Here is a 20,940-nt window from a genome sequence, read left to right as displayed (position 1 = left end):
TGAAAATTAGCTAAAACATGTACTGTGGGGATTACACAATTGTTAGAGTCATTTTACTGAGAAAAACCTGAGACCTCTGCCTTGTGTGAAGGGGAGGTAGTACCAATTCCAGTGTTCTTTGGTTTTCAGTAAACGGTCTGGGAATGTTACTGTCTGATTTGTAGTGACAGTAGAGGACACCGGCGGGACTGAATTGTCTTTCCCAGAGGGAACCATTCCTTTAAACTTTATCCTGAACAGCACATGCCAGGATCCTGGGGGAGACAGAGGGAAAAGGTGTTGGTTCAGCTTTCTAAATAGTTTCAAATACTCATTTGAAACTCCTAAGTCTGTAAAACTGTAGTTTGCTTAATTTGCTACTTTGAGAACATCGGTCTCTATTTATCAAGTTCTGTTGGTGCTGCAGGAATGGCCAGAAAAAAGCCGTTTCTGATGTGCTGTGCTTTAATACAAACAGAAGCTCACAGTTAAAGATGCTTTGCTGCAGGAGCGGCAAGCGCAGGGCTTGACTGGTTTCAGCGCGGTATGCTTCAGTCGGTCGGATTAAATCCCATGCCTCGCCTGCCTTGTGTTAGGAGAGGTGAACCGGGATGCGTGTTGCCGCACGGAGCGGGTGGTTACCTGAGCTTGTTGGCAGTTCACTCTGGCTTTGGGGAATGGCTCCGGAGTGAACTTCACCCTGCGTCCTTCCCGGGGAGATGCGCTCCTGACGGTTCCCCCAAACAGGTGCCCGCGAGGAGGGGATGGCAAAGCCATTATCGGGGGGCGAGGTTTATCTGCGGGGCGCCTGGAGAGGGCAGGTGCGCCCGGATGGCAGCCACGGGGACGCGAGCCGAAGCGTACGGGCAGGCTGCGGGTGGCCCGGCCGGTGCCGGCGGGCCCCGGGGGGAGCTGCCGTGCGGGCGGCCCGCCCCGCGGAGCTGACGGCAGGTGAGGGCGGAGGCAGGGCCGCGGCCTCGCCGCCCGCACTCCGCATGCCCGGCGCTCGGACATGCTCACTAGCGGCGCGGCGCGGGCTCCCCTGGGCAGTCGGCGCCGAGGCGCTGGCGGAGCCGCCACAGGGCCCCGAGCCGCGCGTCGCGGGGCGCCGAGCGCAGGTGAGCGGGGCGGCGGGGCAGGGGCGGCGGGGCAGGGCCGGCCCCGGCCCGAGGGAGGGGTGACCGCGGCCGCTGGCCGCCGCCCCCCGCGCTGGCCGAAAGGCGCCGGGGCTCGGCCACATGGCCGCGGGCTGCCCCGGGGAGCACGCCGCCGGCTCGGGGGCTGCGGAGGGGCGCGGGGGGCGGCACCGGCCGGCGCCCCGGGGGAGGGTGGGAGGGCGGCCGCGGCTTGGCCGTTCCCCCGGAGTCGGCCACCTTCCCCCGGAAACTCTGAAATTTCCACGGTAGAAACAAATGACCCTTTCAGAGCAGCCGGCATCCTGGCGGCTGCCCGGCGTGGCTCCGGGGCAGCCCTCCCCTCCCCTTCCGCAGCGTTACCGACACCGCCCGGTGCCGCTTGCCTGGCCGTCCCCCGCTGCAACGGGCCCCCCTCCTGCCCAGGCTCGCCCGGAGAGCTGCCGTAGGGGCAGCACGGGGACCGCTCCCGAGCTGAGACGTGGCCGTCGACCGGTGTGTCAGGGAGGTCCCGCCGCCTTCCTCTCAAGCATGGCTTTCTGTACATACCGAACTTGTCATAAATGTCCTCGCGCTGCCGTGTGCTGACTGGCGATACGCCCTGCTGTGGGCAGCGCTTACGCTTATACTGGAATCGTTCTTCCTCGTCCGTCAGCTTTTGCACAGGTGCCTAAAAGCACTTCACAAAGATAGCTCGGTATCTTCAGTCCTCTCGTACAGGTGGAGATGTCAGACACCCTAACTTCTCCAGCTTTGACCATAGGTCTGCATCCCCACTGGGACTCGAGGGTCCCCATCTGTTGCACTACTTTTTGTGCCAGTCTTTCCCTTTTCTAATACACCTGGAGTTAATTGCTTGAAGTGACAGTGATTTATGGAAGGAATCTGACTCTGTGCTGAATGAACAACTCCTTCTAGTAACATGTAACTTCTGAAGTAACCTGGCTTGATCTGCATCCTCACGTTTCGGAAGGTTACAGAAGAAAAATGGTTCTGAGATACCATACAGAGACTATTCTGGTATTTATTCTTTCTATGACAGTTGCTTGAGGTGGAAGGTTTCTCCAGACCTACTTTAGATGGTAGCTGCCTTGGTTTAGAAAGTGACAAATGAGAAAATTTGTTTGGTTGGTGGGACAAGCCATGAAAGCAGAACCACATCTTAGAGTAATGGGGAAGAAAGGTATTTTTTTTCATCTACTTTTGGAGCAATAGACAGTTACCAGTTGTCAGCACCTTTTCAAAACTTTCGGTAACTGCCTAAGGCTTACGGAGCTGACGAGTTCTTAATTTTTACGGTAGGCCCTGGTATGGCAACCACTGTCATTGCACTTAAAGATTTTAAGTTTTGATACTCAATATAACCCTGTGTTTTAGGGAGTGGCTGTGTAAATATAAATCTTGTCTTCTGTTGTGCCTAGCAGGGACCAGTGGAGTGCTAGACTGTACGCACGTTATCCTAATTTATCATGACATAAAGGATAGATTACTTTTTTTAAAGGGAAAACAAGTCTGATTCATAACACGCCAAGCGAGTGAGAGATCCCATGTGACTCAGGATCCAGCGTGTAATTTCTGTTCACTTTTGCATAACTAATAGCAAAGAAACTTGTGAATTATGATACATCTTCAGAATTTATAATTGTTTATGAGAAACTGTATAGATCCTGACAAAAGTATTCAAGTCAGGTAGAAGCCTTTTTTTTCTTTCTTTCTTTCTTTTTTTTTTTTTTTTTAATCTAAGCCCACTGGAGGAAGGACAGTAAAAAAACGTGGGCCAAGAATGCTTAGCAACAGATTCAATACACTCTGTCTTTCTAGGAATAAGTTCAAACTCTGTGGATGCCTTTATGCAAAAATAAGATGGTTCCAGTAGTATTCAGACATTTGGGATTGTTTTATTGCTTGTAGTGCCATCTTGCTTACAGGACGCAGCCTTAGTGTGTTGAGAACGGCATGTTTTCTAGGAACTGTACAAATTCCTCTACCCCTGTCAAAATGGACACCTGCACCAAATGCAGGAGAAACAAACTGCAGCAGCTGGCCGCAGTCACAGAGCGACGTATAAACCACAGCCACTGTGTATTTCAGTCCATTGCCCCCCTCCCTCACCCCAGTGCTCTTACCTGACAGTTTTGAATAGTTCCAGCATGCAGAATGTTGAGGATCACTGGGCTAGAGCACTTTGTCTCCCAGTCTGAAGGAGTAACGGGTGAGAAGTGTTCACAGGGTGCTTTCAAATAGCTAGTGCCTTCTGTAGGACAAATGTATGTTTGGGAAAATGCAGTGTGTTACTGGTGCTGTAGAAAAGGAGGTGGAGAGAACTTCAAGTACAGTCCTAAGGATGGTGTGCCCTACTGCCCTTTGTAAGTGATCCAAATGCAACTAAAGCACTTGTCCTTTCATACAAACTGAAGAACCATTTATACAGGCATATTTGCACAATTCTAAAATCTTGCTGTGGGGAAAACCATTTGTATTGTGCTTTGGCTTACCTGTATTGATGACAGTCAAATGTGGTTAACTTTTCAGAGCTGATCCAAATTAAAACTGAGTAGGCAAAACAAATAGGTCGTTTGTCTGGAGCAGTTTCCCAGCTCAGCTCATTGTGTGAGCATGTGAACGTCTCTGCCTGCACAAAGAATATGATGGCACAGGAAGAAATGGCTGGGATCAGGTGGGGACTGCTCCGTTGGTGGCAGCAATGCTTTGTACTGGTGTGAAGCACTTGCAGTTAGAGCATGGGTTTGTCCTCCATCAGGGGTTTTACTGTGTTATATCCTGCTTCGCTGCTTCATAACCAGCTCGTGAGTGATGTGGTTGGTTTTGACTAGGATTACTATCCCTGACTTCAACAGTAACCGTACATCTAACCTTCTATCAGCTTTTCTAGGGGATGAGGCTTGCATGGGTTGTCTTTCTGTGAGATTGTAACACAGTTATTTTTCTGCCCAGAGGGAGCCACTTCTATTGTGCCTCTGTCTGGATTAAATGATCTCTGTGCTGGAAAACATTGTGATGTTATTTTGTGCCCTCCTCTGCACACTTTACTCCTTGTTGTTGCGTTAGTGGGTTAGGTGGCCAGCTCTTCCCAGAAAGCATTAATAAAGATGTAAGCAAGCAGTATAAGTAAATGTTAAAGGCTAACAAAGTTTGTTATGACAGAAGGTTCTGAGTGGAGAAATCTCAAGTAACTTACTGCACCTGAGTCATGTTGCATGGGGGTGGAAGGGCTAGTAATCTTTAAAGCCCTGCCCTGCATTATTTAAATACTCTTCAATACAATAAGGAGTAGCAGGGCCAGTACCTTTTCTGTTAATGTTAATTACCTTTTCTTCAGTGTAGTCTGTCCTATATTAAATTCCTGTAGTGGAAGGCAATAAAAGTTAGTATTTAGAACTCCTGTGACTTGCGTGCATGCATGGATAGCTCTTCCTGGCAGTTTTGTTCTTTAGGAAAGCGCTTGGTCACATGTGAATGACCAGCCAGCTTTTCTTCACCGGGACACTTGCAGCCCTTTAACCGGTACGTTGGCCTTGGTCCAGCTTGGCCTCCACCCTTCCTGTAATTCAGTTCAGCAGCTGATAATAAATGAACATAGATTTTTAACAGATCTTGTGGGAGTACCTTTGGAATGCTACAGTGTTTGCCTTCTAGGCAGTAGGATCCTGGAGCTGGAAGATAGGGCAGCCTGCAGTTACTGGAAAGTTTCATTTACCAAACGAGCAGTGTCACTGTTAGTGGCAAAGAATGTTATGTCAAAATGTATTCTGATTTTTGCTGAGAAATGGATAGTCTATGAAGGTCAAAAAAATCCTTCATCCGTGCTATTCTGAATAATGTTTTGGGTTTTTTGCTTTTTTTTTTCTTTCCCCATAAAAGACCTTTCTAAAATTGCTGCTAAACAAAAAGATGCATGTGGACAAAACTACAGTTACGATGGCATTCAGCCTGCTGTTTGGATGCTGACTGGACCGTGTAAGCTATAGCTGCTTTAAAAGGCTGTGCCTTGAAATTTATTTCAGTAATTTCTTTTGGAGGCACTTTTCTAGTAAAACTTTACTATGGATATCTGACTCTCGATTTCCGTGTAATGCTCTTGTATCTGACCAGAGATTTCACCCTTACAAACTGTAATACAGAGTTGTGGTCCTAATTTTTGAGACAGTGCATACTTGTAGCTGGAGAACAGCCTTTGTAGTGGTTTTAAGACTTCAGGGAAACCTTTGTGTCTTAGCAGCTGAGGTTGCATTTCATTAGTTAGAGTGATCTGTGGTGCTTTATGCCAGCTGACAATCACCAGGTGTATTTGGCCATTTTACTAATGAAGAGAGGGATTATTGAAGGAGCTGTAATTCAACTAGAGAACAGTGTTTGTCAGAGGATTTTATTTTGGTGAGCGTACAGCATTCTTTTCTTCATTACCATATACCCAGTGTTTTATGGTTGGTTTTATGTCTGTTTTCATTATCACCTGCTGCCTGGTCTAGATGGGATGTTCCTGTCCAAGAAGCAATCATCTTTACTGCGGAGTTGTAATGACAAACTGAGAACAGAAAAGAGGGTAAACTCGCCTCTCTCACTGTGCCTATTGTTCATGGCTGAAGGGTCCAGTTCAGTCGATGCCCAGTTATATAATAAGGAGGTAGTGATTTGTTTAGCTTTTTAGAAAATTAAATTCCTCTGAAACAGTATAACTGGAATTACAGAAGTAGGAGGAAAACTATTTTCCGTTCTGAAGCATGTCTTTGTATGGTGTTGTGAGTTGGGTTAAACTTGCTAACAGTAACTAATAACTTCTACCTTATACACTCCACACTGAGTCATTGTTTACTCAGGGAAATTACTTCCAACAGCCAGACTTGTTTGCTGACTTTAGTAACTAAAATATGCAGTTCCATGCATTACAAGGCAGCACACTATAATCAACATTTTAAAAAGAAACAAAAACAGATACGTATTTGCAATGCTACACAATGTTGCATTATAAGTAGTATTTCTGCAGTTCAGGTTTTGATCTGCAGCAAGGGCTGATTTGTCCAATGGTGCAGTTTTGGGAAGAAGGATTATTGCAAAAAATTATTATTTTTTTCTCTAATTTTATTGAACCTTCCAAATTAGAGACCAGAAAGCCTTGTTCTCTGTTCACACATCTTGTTGTTTTAAATAACAGGTTGTCTTATACTCTTAGGATTTCTGGAGTCTGTTCGGAATTGCCTTTTCTTCATCTTGGGAGGGAAAGCCACACCTTTGCACCAGGAAGCCAGGAATTCTCTCTCTGACAGAATTGGAACTTAGACAGCAAAAGAGATGTTTCTTTTGCCTTCTTTTAAGTGAGCACTGAAGTTCAGTTGTGAGCAGTTTTCTGCCTTTTCTGGACCATGTATCAGCTGTTTTGTGTTAGCACATTATTTTCTCATGGATGTCACAGGTAGCTTTCCTACCCAACTATATTACATCTGTTAAGATTCTAATAACAGCTGGGGTTTGTATACCTGGTTGCCTTTTGGTGTGCTGAACAAACAATGCCAAGTGCACACGATGCAACGTAGTAGGGTTTCTCCGTGGGTTTGTTCATGCGGGAATGAAGTGGGGGCAACTAAGCGTGGCTGACTCGGGTGTGAGGGAACTGTGGGAAGTGTTCGCACTGTTAAACTGTAACTTTTGAAGATACTTGAAATCTTCCTTTTGAATTTACGCATTTCTGAATTTTGTGGTCGGTTCTCTTTCATTTTCATTCAGAGATACCAAGTACCACGTAGTTAAAAAATATTGCAACTTGGAAGAGAAGATTCAGAGCAACATGATTACTGGAAAAGGATTACTAATGTATAACGAGGGACTGCTTTTATATCTGTTGCATCTTTCCAAAAACACCACACACACAAAAAAAGTCCCTATCACATTTCTCAAACACTGCATTTTGAATAGTGTATTTTTTGTTTGATTGATCCCAAAGTCACAAACTTTTTTGGCCATAATTTTATTTGAAAATAGAAAGGAAAACTTAAGCTTTTGTGCAAAAATGAGGGCAAATACAAAATATGTAATTTCCAAAATCCCCATTTTCTTTGTGCATGGATTTGTTGCTCTTGAAGTTGGGGGAGGGGATCAAAAGCAAGTTCTGCAGAGAAGTACAGGGTGGTTTTTTGTGTGCCTGATTGTAGCACTCTGTGGAAATGCAGATGATTTTTAAACTTTAATCTTGTTGATCTTCTGTCGGGAGAGCTGGTGGATAGGAACTGGGAACAGCAGCTTATGGAGCCATTATCAAAGCTAGGACAAATTTATATTTGTTTAAACAGGCATGGTGGGGATTTGCATCACCCCTAAACCTTATGAAAGCATTGCTCTGAAACTCTTGATTTTTACCACTGCAGAATTACTCATGTTTTACTTTCGTTACCTCCATTAACACAATTAACTACAGTGCTATGAGAGTCCTAGCAGGATTTGGAGTTGCTGAGAGCCAGCACATTTCCTTGGGCGTAAAACCATGCCATTTTTACTCCGAGATGTCTTGTTTCTGTCAGCTAGGGTATAGAAGTCAAAGTATGGATGCACATAGCGAGGCGAGATACTGTTGATGGGACAGGGAAGTTACCTACTCTTAAGCTTAAGGGAATTTGAATATCATGTGTTGGCTGAAGGGGTGGGAGTCTGAAAGAAAACTGGAGTGGGAGGCCAGAAAGAATAGTGGAGGCTGAAAAGGGGTGGGAGACCAATAAAAGCAGAGACCAAAAAGGAGTGGGAGGCCAAAACGGTGTGGAAGCTCAGCAAGAAAAGTACAGGCCAAGAAGAAGGGGAGGCTGGAAGAGTCTGAGGGGGATAAAAAGGTGTGGAAGGCAGAACAGGTTAGGAGACCAAAATAAGACTGTCATAAATCCAGCCAATCTTACTTTGCTCTCCTTTTTGTCTGTGCATCCTCCTGAAGTAGTGGATCCACAGGCTTATTTAGCTGAAGAAATTTAAAGCTCAGCCTTATGAAATAACTTGGGGACAAATGCCTGTTGTCTTGGTGCTCTCTCTTGGTTTCAGCATTTATAATTTTGGTTTCCAGCAGAAAGCATTTCTTTAAATTGTTTGAAATCTTGGTTGTTACAGAAGTACAGATGAGCAGTAGCACTGCCTGTCAGTTAGATGTTGTCTACCTTAAAATACTGTTCTTTAAGATCACCAAAAAGATGTCTCCTCACTTCACAGAAGAAACAGTGCTCTCACAACTGTTTATGCAGGGACTAAAGAAAGCTAGGAGTGATTTGGAATAATAGAAGAGAGTTTATGTACCTTTGTGAGGTGTGTTAGAACCCCTAGAACATTTAAGAAAAACATGTGATGACATAATGATACAAACACAGTATTTTTTCTTTTTGCCTGATATAATTAAGGAATACATGGGTTGATAGTTTGGGCCATTTATATATTTATGTAAAGCTTTCAGGCATCATTTATCCCAAGTATAAACTAATCTGATTTGAGATTAATTGTGTCCTGTCCTGATACAAGGAAGAAGTATAAAGGAAAGGAGAGCAAAAGAAAAAAAATTTAAAAAAGAGTGTCCAAGATGAGCTGCTCTTCCCGGAGATTGCTGTAGACGGTGACCACCTTGAAACCTTTCTCTACCGTGTGAGCGAGAGCTAGCAGAGCAGGGGATGTCTGGGGCTGAGAGCCTGGCAGGTAGTGAGTGTTGGGAGTGAGGTGTTGCGTGCTGCTCTGGCAGCTTGGTCATGAGGGCACCATGTGAAGAGGAAATGTTGCAAGAGATGTGGAGTTCTGTATGCAAAAAACTTGCAGAGCGAAAGAGGGTGTTTGATCTCTCTTTAAACTGAAACCTGACTGGCTGCCAAGTGTCTGTTTCTGCTCTGATGATTCCGTGTCTAGGCGGGGACATAGGGGAGCTCCTTCCAACCTTAAGCCTCGAATATATTTACCTGGCAACTGCTGCTGTCCAAACCACTTTCTTAGTTCAGTTTGCAATGGGAGGAAAATTCCACAAAGTGGCTCTGTGTAGGATGAGAATGTGAACTATGTCCAGGCTGAAGTCCGTGGAACTCAAAAGCTGTGCTCATGAAACTTTTCTAGAGGCTTCAGTTAAGTTGGCTGTTTGCCAGTGAATGTGTTTTTGCTGAAATGCTAATTGTCTCCCATCAGAAATGGGTAGCACCTGTGAAAGCATCGCATTGCCACCTGAGTGAAAATGGGGAGTGGAAGAAAATCAGCGTTGTGCTGCAGTGTTCACAAAGAAATCTTTTGCAAGCATTGTACAAGCAAGCTGTTACTTTCCAAGGAAAACTGTTGTTGTGACAAATCTTGCTTTTCATTTTGGATAGGCTGGAAAGGTAAATTCTGGTATAAAGGTCTAAAAGTAGCTGTCAGCTTGGTACCTGGCCTCTCTTTTGGCCAGCAAATTTCTCTGGTTAATTTCTCTAGCACTCTACTGAACTCCTGAAAGTGCTTTTCAGGTCATACTTTCGCTGGCCCCAAACCAAATCATCTTAATTGCAAACCACTTATCTGAACTGATGGTTAGTTAACACAAATGTGACACAGTGCTTGTTAGAGTAGAAAATCAATCCGTGTTTAGTGTGGGCTGGATTGAGATTTGCAGATTGATAGGGAATGGGAAAGTTCATTTGGGTCAGTAACTGGCACAGTGATGAGTGTGTGGAGTGAGCTCCCCCCTTCCTGCCCTCCTGCGTACTTGCAATCAGAGCGCAGCATCATCAGCCCTCATTTTTAAGGCACCTGCCAAAAACTGTCGGTTGTTTGCAATTTGTTGAAGAGCAGACCAGTGTATTAGCTGGGCTTGCTTCTGCTGGCAAATCTGGTGTGACATATATACCCACATGTGTTGGGTGGTTTATATTGCTGATTTCCTGACCAACGAACACTACAGCTGACAGTCTGTAGCCTCTAGCATCATTCCTGGGCTTGTCCTGGAGGCTGCTGGTGGTGATAATATATGCACATCACTGCTCAACGCTTTAAACATTTGGAGGCATGTATATGTGGTAAAGGGTAGGGGATGAAGCAAGCAGCCAGAGAGTCTTAAAGCTTCATCTATATCACTCTCAATGAAATGCCCTTTCTTTACTTGTCTGCCAGGAGGATGTATTCCCCCAGTATCTCAGATAAGCTTTTACTGACATGAAGTTCAATTTAAATTGGTTTTGCTGTAGTTCTCCGCTCCCTGCCTTGTACCTGTACTAGCATCCATTTGACCCTTTGGTGAATCGATTGAAACAAAATTTGGAGAACAATGATGAAGAAAAAGAAAATAAAGTTTTTTGTTTGTTTAGTTCCCTGACCTGTCTCATCAGAGCTGAACAGATCTCGGTCCCAATACAGAGGAGGGAGAGCGCCAGGACAAGCACAGCTGGGGACAGAGGATGGGCTGCATCACTGTAATGTCAGCTGTCTAGGTCAACTTTCAGCAGCCTGGAACTGCTCTGGCACCTTGGGGAACGTTTTCTGTGCTCTTTTCACCTTGGAGAAGTGTCTGTAATGTAATGCTGTGGGAATGATGGCTTGTGTAGCCGTTCCCTTCTTATGCTACTGTTTTTTGGTCCTTGAAGTCAGTGGTAGTGAGGAGAAGTTTGAGTTTGCTAGAATGTTCTGCAGTCATACTGGGGGACTTTTGTGCCATGGTGTGTGGGCTGATTGGCACTAAAACCTTACAGCCTGTGGATGTGGAGCTAAGCCAGCTGTTTGGAACATAAATGCTAATTAGTTATCTTCTAAATGTTGGCTTTATTAAGATTTATAAATAGAATACACTATCTCCACTCCACTGCTTGTAGTGGGGATTCCCAAGCTATAATACTTATTATAGCTCCTAAGCAGTACAGTAACCATCTGCGTGTGGAGTGCCTGCATTGCTGTTGCCTGTTATCATGGTATCAGGTCAGGAATAGAGAGGCACTGATAAATCCTGGTACAGACAATCAGCGTAAACACACTTGGATGCTGAGCCAGGAGAAGCTGGTGTCTGTTCCGCTTCTTGCCTAAGCGGCGAGTGGCTGCCTAAGTGCAACATGGCCGGGGTTCAAAGCAGGGAGCGTAGCCCAAGTCAGAGCAGCCCGGTTGGGCACTGATGTCTGGTGTGTTTTGCTCCTTCTGGAGCAGATACACCTCTGCCACTTCCCAGAGCATTGCTGCTTGTGGAAGGGGTTGGGAGAGCCAGTGCGATGAGGGCGATCCTCAGCCAGCGCCCTGCCCAGCTGAGGATGCAGGGATGCCCAATTTTGCGCTGCTCTTCAACAGATGTAGAGGTTCAAAGGACTTTTGGGCCCTGTGGGACTCCAGCAAGTCCCACACTACACGTGTGGGGTAGTAGGACAGGGTTACAGTGTTGTGGTATCTGAGCATGACGTTGTGATCGACACAGAAAGGGTAAGGGAGAAAGAATTCATTTTGCTGCCAAAACCTTTCGTGCGAGAGGTTGGATCTGGATGTGTGCCCTTTCTGGGCGTACATGCAGGTTCCTGCAATTTGTAGCTGCTGTTGCTGTCACCACCAGTAGTGGCACCCAAGTAAACAAAATTTAGGAATGCCATCCTGCAATAGAAACTTCAGGAGGCTATTTCTAGATGGAATTGAAGCTCCATGTGATTTAGTGGACTGTAGCCTCATTGTGAGGGTAGAAGGCAACCAAAAGTGGTTTGAACTGGAATTCTTTATTGTTGCTAACGTTGTAGTGGGCAGCTGGATTAAACTGTTTTGGAGCTTTGCTCCTTTTTCATAGCACTCTTGTTAAAGAGGCTTCATAACAAACTAAAAAGGTTTGGCAGCCGCTAGTGCAAGCCCGTATTTTTAGATGCCTTATTGATATTCTTTTTCGCCCAGAAAAAAGAGATATTCTGGCAAAAGACAATTAAAGAAACAACATTAAAATGTGCGTACTAAACACACAGATGATCACCCAGCAGGTAAGCTGGAGCAGCAGAGGTAGTAATGAGTTAGCACTTGGATTTAGTGATTTTTGGAATAGAGAGGTTCAGCTTTGCAGGGAAGCGTAGTACCTGCATGTAGCTACTCCTGTCACCCATCAGCTGTTCCAGTAATTCTCCAGAATGTGGAATTTGTCAGATTACCAGACAAGTGTGTGCTGCCTTTGTGCTGCCTATCACAGATGCCGGGAATCCCGAGAATGTAAAGGACTCTCAAATTCCAGTTCTGTGTGCTTGCCCTTCCCCTCCTCCTCTAGGGGCTAGTGGAAGCAGGAAAGGAGGTCAGGCTTGAAATACAAAGTCAAAGAAGAGGAATTTGTGAATATATAGCAGATAATGCCCATCACTCGCTGTACTTTGCCACTCCCACTCCCCCCACCCCCCCCCACCCCCCGATTGTGGAAAGTATGATTAAAGTCAGCCGCTCCGCCCTGACTGAACCATACATACATGCACAAATGCCAGATTCTCTTCATTCCAGGCTGCTGACTTCAAGAAGGACTTGCTCTGACAAGCTGGAAATGAGGGCTGGCAGCTTCGTCTGCAACTCAAAGGCTTTATCTCTCTTAGACACTCTTCCTAACATTTCCCACAAATACTGTTCTGCTGGTAGGAGCTGTTGTATACACAGGACGCCATCAGGCACTTATGAATAAAGACTCACGTTGTGTAACTCTCCTTAGAACAGGCAAGGAAAACTGCATAGAGCAATTGGCATCAGGCCCACAGCAGAGCTTGCTCTCCCTGCACTTCAGCCTCATTACTTGGGAGCGGTAGGGAGAGTCAGCTCAGCCTTTTAATTCTCTTGTCCCCCTACCGAGAGCTGGTGTTCTTTCCTTCACAAAAATGCTACCGTCCAGCCTTCATCTCCTGCTTTTGATGATTTCCATCAGCTGCTGATGCATTCATCTCCAGCTTCCCCAGCATATTCCTACAGTTCATCACATTGTCCCCTCTCTTTCCTCTCTGAACTCCCACCTTCACTCCTTCCCCACTTCACCACGGCAAGCGCAAGATCTTTGACTTCTAGGATTATATTATGGCTCCACCAGTAACTTCTGTTTCCCTGATCTTGCCTCCTAGCATTATTGCTTCACTGCTGCTTCTGCTCAGTGAAGGATGCCAACTGTGTCCACCTGTTAGGGGTTTTTTGCATGTGCCTTTAAGTTGGCTGCTTAGGCTGCATATGCAGTCTTTCACGTAGAATATTTATACACCCTGACCTATCTCAATCAATTGATGAATTCAGCCTTCAATAAATGCTTTCCTGGAGTGAAACCTATTTGAGAGATGTAATAATGGCTTTAGAGAGCATCTGTGCCAGTAGTTGCAAGATGGCCAAGCTCTTCTTTGGATGTTGTTTTTGCTTCAAAAGGAGTATTAGGTCAAGTATATTTTAACATTCATATAATATTAAACATGTGAAATAGAGATAACTTTAAGCTTGATGCAGTAAGAAGTGCACCCTGATAGAAAAATTTATCATAAATCAAATTTAAGTAGCCATTATGATTGTGACATGATTTCTGCTTAAAAGGGTATCTTTGGTGTCATCATCATATTGCTTCAGAAGCAGCTTGCCAGTGCTATTTTAGGTTGTGGAGGGTGCGTGCATGTATATATTTTCTAAAAACCATAAGACCTACGCAGCACTTCATAGATTTCACAACTGGCTGTTCATAGACAAAACTTTTTTTTGTTGTTTTTTGTCTGATTTTTGAGGGAGGGCTGTTGTCACAGAGGCTGTGGCCTTGACTTACGGCCGTATAACCTAAACATGTTGAGCAGAAAAGGGATCACACTAGTCTGAGCTCCACATTCTCTCTCCTGACCATGGGACTGTTCTTTCTGGACATTGTGTGTGGGGAAAAAAAAAAAAAAAAGGTGAAACAAAAGCTCTCATTTTCCCTTATCTAGCTTAGTAAGTGCAAAGAGCATGCAGCTCTGAAGCAGCAATGTAAGAGAATTAAAATCAATGTTGTAGCAAGGATTTTGAACAACAAGCTGGCATGAAGAAGTACCCATAGCATTTAATCTCTGTTTTATTCATCCTGGAGCAAGTGTAATTTAAAGTGACACCTCCATAATTGATGAAGTATCTTTTTACCATTTGTTTAATTACCAGTTTCAATGTCTAGAAAGCAGTGGATCAATAATTTACAGTGATGAACTTCCCTGTGTCCCTCTGTTTTCTAATTCAGCCATACAAACAATAGCTCCTGAAACAAACCCTTACGTTTTGATGCTTTTCTTTAGGTGATATAAAAGAGCTTCACCTTTTTTCCCACCACAGCTGTACTCCAACACAACTGAAGCTGATGGCAGAGCTCCCACTGACCTCAGTGAAGCAGGGTTAATCTGGGGCTTGCCATGCACACTCTATCAGCTCTTTGCAGTCTCCTCTCGTTATTGTGGAGCGGCTAAGGCTGAGCTCGTGTTGTTGCTACGATAGCAAATGATGCTGACAGTATTTGAGAGCTGTTAAACGGAAAAATTTAAGCAAAGGAATGAAAGCTGCTGCCTGTGTTTTGTATGTATTTCTTACGTTATAGGCTTTGATAACACGTATTGATTTTTCTATGGGAGATAGCTATTCTTGAGACTCTTGGAGCCTTCTTTCAGGTTAGAGCTCAGATTCCCTCATGGCCCTGCATCACTCACTTTCCCCAGGGGGACCTAGAGGATCTATGCTTATCAAAGCAGAGGAAAGAAAGTGTTTCCTTCCCAGTGAGATGACACTTCTGACAGTTCCTGTTGTCCTAGCTGCCATGGACAGCTGGGTTTCGGTAGGGTTTCCTCAGATAGCATCAGAACAAAAGATCAGAAGATCCAACTTCCCTGAGATCTCCAAATCCATGCACTTCAAGCATGATGTGGCTGTATGTGGAGAGAGCTCCCACCTACGTACTACAAGGCAGAAGGATTACCTTTCACTTTTTTGATGACGTGCTCGTTATCTGCGTCAGCACAAGCGGATGCTTCCCTTTTCCTATGTCTTATTCTTAGGGGTGCCAGTCCTCGTCTTCTGACAGAGAGCAGAATGCTGTGGGACAGTTGGTATTTCTGTTAATGCCACAACCAGCTGATTATAGCCAAGTAACAGGAGCTGTGGGAATTCCTTCAGGATCTCTCATTTGGGTTGGAGATCACAGCCCAGAAGTTTTTGTTTGTATGGTAGATGTAAAGGGTCAATAGGAAGATTGCTGGGCCTGCCTGCAGCTACCTGTTTTGTCTGCCTCAGCAGGATTTATGCAGTTTTTCTACCACCCAGTGTAGGACTGTAAGTAAATAATAAGAGAGAAAGGAAGGATTTGGACCTAGACACAGCTGGGGAATGAATGTTTCCATTCACTGCATAGGTCCATGTTTATCCAGATGTGGAACGTGCGTTCCTGAGAACCACAAAGGAATGGGCTCCTTGATTAATCTTTAGTGTGTATTTTGTCTTTGTTTTTGATTAAATCTGTGTTTCTGATAATGCAGAAAATCTTGAGAATGCAGTGAGCAGGATAGTGTAGTTCCCCCGAGTGAGCAGGGAGTTGAAATCATGTCTCAGAGATGAGATAATCCTTACACTTCAAAGGATGCTTACTAAGTTGCAAGCCAATGATTTTTATTTAACATAAATATGATTACTTCTTCTTTTACTTAAAAAAAATAAATCTTGATTTAATGTAGTTTTGATTGAATAGGAGTATCAGGTTTTAAAATGTTGGAAAACAACATTCTGGTTTGCTTGATGAGTGCAAGCTGGTGCCGGTGGATGTGTGATGTCCTGAAATGATGTCTGTATTTTCCAGTCATTCTGGAATACTTTTGCCAATGTGATGGCAACTCACATCATTGGCGGTTTACTGTTAACTGAGGATATATCTATTTTTGGATAAAAGTGCTTGCAATTCACAAAAACGTTAAAGACTTTGTTCACTGTGGGATCTTTGGGGTACTGTCAGGCTGGTCAGAAGATTACCTCAGACAATACCCTTCATCTGGTGTCTTTTACCCTCCTTTTCAGAAGCAACAGAATAGGCAGGGTAAAGGGAAGCAGCTCAGACATAAGCCAGCTGCAATATCATCTGCCCACGTGCTCCTGTTGGTTGCCAGGCCTCAAGTCTGACACGCTGCCAAATCGCCAGTCTGCACTGTGTGTCTACTTTTCTTTCGTCTGCTTTTGGAAACTGCTTGGGCCATTTCTTTCAGCATAATCTGGAATTTCTACAGATCATTGGATGTTCTTATTTTGGGTTCATGATCTAGCTTTACTCCAGACTGCTGTTGAAACTCTTAAACTTTTCATAGGGGACTTATGCCATCACAATAAATGTTAAAATGCTCTTTGTTCCCTTAACAAAGAAGGGTTTGAAAGAACTTCAGTACCATATGTGTTCCTAATAGTTTTATTAGAACTTATTTATATCTTTTCATTGTCCCAAAATAACTGCTTGCCTTAGGCCAACAAAGTCAGTTTGGGACAGAGAAAAAAGTGGTGGAAGTACAAATTGTGCCTGTAAACTCTACACTTACAAATCATCAAATTAAAAAGTACTCCACTTGTTTGAATGTCTGAAGCATTGAATGTGGCCTTTTTCTGGGCTCACAGAACTTGGCTCAGCATGGTAGTTTGCTTACAGTATTGCTAAGTTTGCATTAAAAAAGTGTCACACCCAGAAGGAAAATAAGAACTTGTTTCTCCCAGGTATCACCTGCTTCTGGATTCAGAATGAAATGTTGCAAAAATACTTGCAGATTGGCATGTGGTTTTTTTTTTCCTTAAGGAATGTATAATTACATGGAACAAACCTGTGACAGATGCCATTGTACCAATATGAAATGTTGCTCATAGCAACATTTCCCTAAATTTGGGATACGATTTATACTGATACGTATATCTTTATGCTACTATGAACTTTCTATAATAGAGAATTTGTTATTACACTAATAGGAGTGGGGGGTGGGAGTAATTGTTGGGGCATCGGTCATTTACAAGCTCTTTAATAAAAAGACTCAGAATTTCAGGAAATATATTGCATATGGAATCCTCTGTCCTGTGCCTTTCAGGAAAGTTTAGCCATTTGGCCTTTATTTCTGACATAGGAAGCTTGAATATACTAATAAAATCTAGATAGTAACCTGTGCTCCAGTCTCCACACAGCAGAAAAGTTCATGGTTTTGACAGCAAGCTAGGAGTTCAACAATAGCTTCATTCAGACTTTATGAAAAGGAAAAACTTGATGTTGACTAAAAGAAACAATTTCATTTGGCTCTTTTGGAGGGAGGTATTTCCTTTTTAGACTATTTTTCACAATACCAAATGGTCTGGGTTTGGGTGTGGTTTGTTCGAATGCAAAACTGCATTGATGAAAGTTGTCAATTAAAAGAAAAAAGAACAGCATAGGACAAGTCAGTCAAGTTTTAGTTGTTTCCTATAAAGCAGTATGATATAGTAGATAAATCTGTTATTTGGACTTCTGTAAAATGAGTCGTGTTGACACAATTAAAAATAATGTAATTTAGGTAGCCTTCTCTAGATTTCAGATTTAGCCCACTAAAGAAAATAAAGCAACTTAAGCTTACTGTTTTGGTGTCAGCAGTTGTAAACAGACAATTCCTATATTTAGAGAAGAATTTTACAATCATCATTGGTGGCACGGGGGAAACTTGGGATCCTGTTAATATAACATTAGTAGGGATGGTTGATCTCTGCTTTCAGACTCCTAGTCTCATACCTGTGATTCTTCTCACTTTTTAGAGCCAAGACAAATACCTTATTTCTCCTGGGGCAGACTTTTTGAAACTGAACAAACAATTTAGTGACTGCATCCTTTGACTTGTCATGAAAAGTAAGTGGAGACGACAACAGCATTAGGGCCCAGGCTTAAAGCTGAGACTTTGAACTGACTCAAATGCACAGGGAGCTACTTCCCCAGACATAGTTTTTTGCAAAATTAATTAACTTTCAGATACCACTGACCACAAAAAATACCAGCACAGGCTATATTTCTGAATTGCATTACGGTTGTTACGGAGCAGTTATTACATGAGAAAAGAGGCACAAGGGTATTTAATATGAATGCTTTCTTTTTTCTTGTAGTTAGTTTTCTCTTGAGTCATAACTACTGATGTTTACTGGTTCAGAAAAAAAAAAACCTGCCTGCTGCCTGCACTTGTTTTCTCCCTCATTGTGCAGGCAAAAATGGGAGGTATTTAATTGGACAAAAATTAAAGGTCAGTTTAAAAATGTTCAGAAATCAAGATGTCCCTAAAGATAAGTCAAACGTGAAACATCCTCTTGGGACAGAATTGCTATATGCCCTGGAAAGCTTGACACACCCTGGAGCGCACACCCTTTTCTGGCCAGATAGTATGGGGACAAGGGCAAGGTAAGAGCAACCAGTGAAGGACGTACCTGAGAGCCTGGTTACACTGGAGCAATCCTCTGGAACAGTATAGGAAATGGTAAATCTCAGCCACGTTACTGGGAATATGAAGCTGCTGATGCTGTGGTGTAGAAGAGTGTTTCTGCTGACAAAACTGTCTTACTGTCTCATCAATGAGTCTTTCATAAGGGTAGCCTAGCTTGCTTTTTTTAAGGCTTTTGGCTTAACTTCGCTGTGGCAAACCGACCATTTCAGCTCGGGGAGATCTTACCAGCTAACAAGTTGAAATCTTGGTTGGGATTTGGCCTCAGGTTCTACTAGGAGCTGTGCAACTCAGCAGGGACTGTGTTTGTCGGCAGAAGAGAGATGGGGTGTTGCAGGGCTACAGATACAAAATTATTTGTACATTTTGTCACAAACATCTATTGCTGTCAGAAAAAAAAGTCTGGGTGATAAACTTGTCTAGGAATTTATATTGTACTCATTTCTGTGGCAGCTATGGGACTGTGTCAGACTGTGTTTGCTCAGCAAGCTTCTCTCCACTGGGAGCTGCGAGCTTCTGGCCTTATCCAAAGACAAAGCAGAGATGGAAAGATACCCCTCACTATGGATCACAGGGAAACGTTCCAGTTATATCACTTCATCCAAAGGAGGTCTTTGTGAGCATTGTTGTAGGAACTCCCTTTCATTTGTGTAAGAAGAAGGAAAATCTGTCTTTAACTGGGCTTACAGGTTTTGTGCCTGCTGAAGTGATGGTAAAAAGTGTGCGTTGGAGCCACGGTTGCAGCTCCAGCCAGAAGTCGGTCTGACAGTTTTGCTGAGATGTACACGGCTTGTGTAGCTATCTGCAGCTGTTTGCTGCTGAACCTGCTGGCCCGTGACACATTAATGGATACTGTTACGTGGGAACGTTTTGAAAATTAAGTTTTTGAAAATAAGTTAAATGGCTCCTTCCACAGGTGCCCAACATCCTTACAGTTTAAAATAAAATAAGAGAACTGTCGAGTTGATTGAACGCAGCAGCAGACCGTTGTGCTCCATGGATCTACTGCCCAGGAAGGGCAGGTAGGGGAGCTGTCAGCCTGCCTTCTGCACGAGCACTGGCCACGCCATGCTTTAGGACATGGCTGGGTCTTTTCATGCCCTTTCCGTATCAGAGGTGTTCCCAGCCTTGCTTTGCAGGCACTGTTTTGTAGGTTTGAAAGCCTGATCAGTCTGTCTTTTTCCTCCCATGAAGAAAAGCAGGGGCATGACAGAAAAAGGACATAGCAGCTCTAATTTTTACCTTTAGTTTTCTGGGTTTGGGCTGTTGGGAGAGGCCCCGCTCTGCTCAGGAGAAGTCACAGATTAAGTGCTGTCCATCTCTATGGAGGGGAACCTTAGGATACTGCATGCTGCCTTCCTGGAGAATACTGATGAGTGAAGAGCCCTGCTCTGCCAGTTATGTCCCTCCTCGGTATTCTTGCATGTTCTTCTTTTCCAGACTGCAAACAGTTTAGTGGTGATCTGGCCTTATATAGTAATTTCCTATTATTAGAAACACTTCCTTGGGATCTTGCTCAGGGAGTAGCAGAGGGAAATCCTGTTTCCTTCATCTAACATGCAGGCAAACCACCAGTGTTCACTCTTCCCTTATCTAGTGTCGATAGAACAAGAAGTTTTTGTTATGATATGCTTTCCAGTCTTAATCCCTTTCTAACACTAAGCCTCTTTTCAGAAATGCAGGAAAAGAAATTTGAAGGAATAGGAACTGTCAGCCACCAATGTGAGCTGTAAAGTGTTGTCTACAGCCTGTAAGTTCTGCCTGCTCTTTCTCAGCCACGTTTTTCTCTCTCAGATGTAGTCATCCTAATGCTTTGCAAAACCAATTCTCTTTTTCATGTTGGGTTGTGTGAAAAGTAGTACAATAGGATGTTTCGCCTCAACCTGCCAGGGTATTGATAGAAAGAAAGCTAATGGCTGTGTTAAAACAGAGGAACAACTTTATATTAAGGAGGGAGAGGTTTCTGTTTTGTATGCCACGAGAACGTGTTTTTGAAGGAGAGATTGGTCACTGCAAGCACAGAGATATGCACAGGCTTTGAACACTTAATTTTTCCTGTGAAAACATTTTTTCCCCTTAAAAGGAAGATGTAGGTCCTGCCACTGGGAGTGACTGTTTAGAAAGTCAGCTGGGAGGAATGCACATCAGCTGAACTGAGTCAGGCTGTTTGTATTAACAGCTCCCTCAGAACAGCTCTTCTTGTGCTTGCCACAGACTCTGCAGGGGAGCTGCTTAAATTGATTGTATCAAAGTATGGGCAAAGCAATCAAACTGCCTGTTGTTTTTACACTCTTTGCTATTGAAGCGAGTTCAGCAATTACTGTCGGATTCAGAATGGGTAGAGTATATTTGTAAAATCAGCTGAAGAGGTGACTGTCTTGCAGTCCTGTAAAACAACCCACAGGGCAGCGTGTGAGCGGGACCGAGCGAGAGCAGCCACATGCATGAGGCAAACTGGC

At 43.9% G+C, this 20,940-nt stretch overlaps 1 protein-coding gene across 1 annotated transcript in view; it reads left to right on the top strand.

Annotated features, from left to right (window-relative positions):
* Positions 1-986: 986 nt before the first annotated feature.
* MYO1C (myosin IC) overlaps positions 987-20,940 on the top strand; it is a 56,690-nt gene continuing 36,736 nt past the window's right edge. The window contains exon 1 of the mRNA XM_040615161.1: positions 987-1,097. The gene's annotated coding sequence lies outside the window, so the exon portion shown is untranslated. The remainder of the gene's footprint in view (positions 1,098-20,940) is intronic.

This window comes from Falco naumanni, chromosome 1, assembly GCF_017639655.2.
Source record: "Falco naumanni isolate bFalNau1 chromosome 1, bFalNau1.pat, whole genome shotgun sequence".
NCBI classification, from domain to species: domain Eukaryota; kingdom Metazoa; phylum Chordata; class Aves; order Falconiformes; family Falconidae; genus Falco; species Falco naumanni.
Note: the sequence above shows the minus strand (reverse complement) of the source record. Positions and strands in the feature narration are given on the sequence as shown.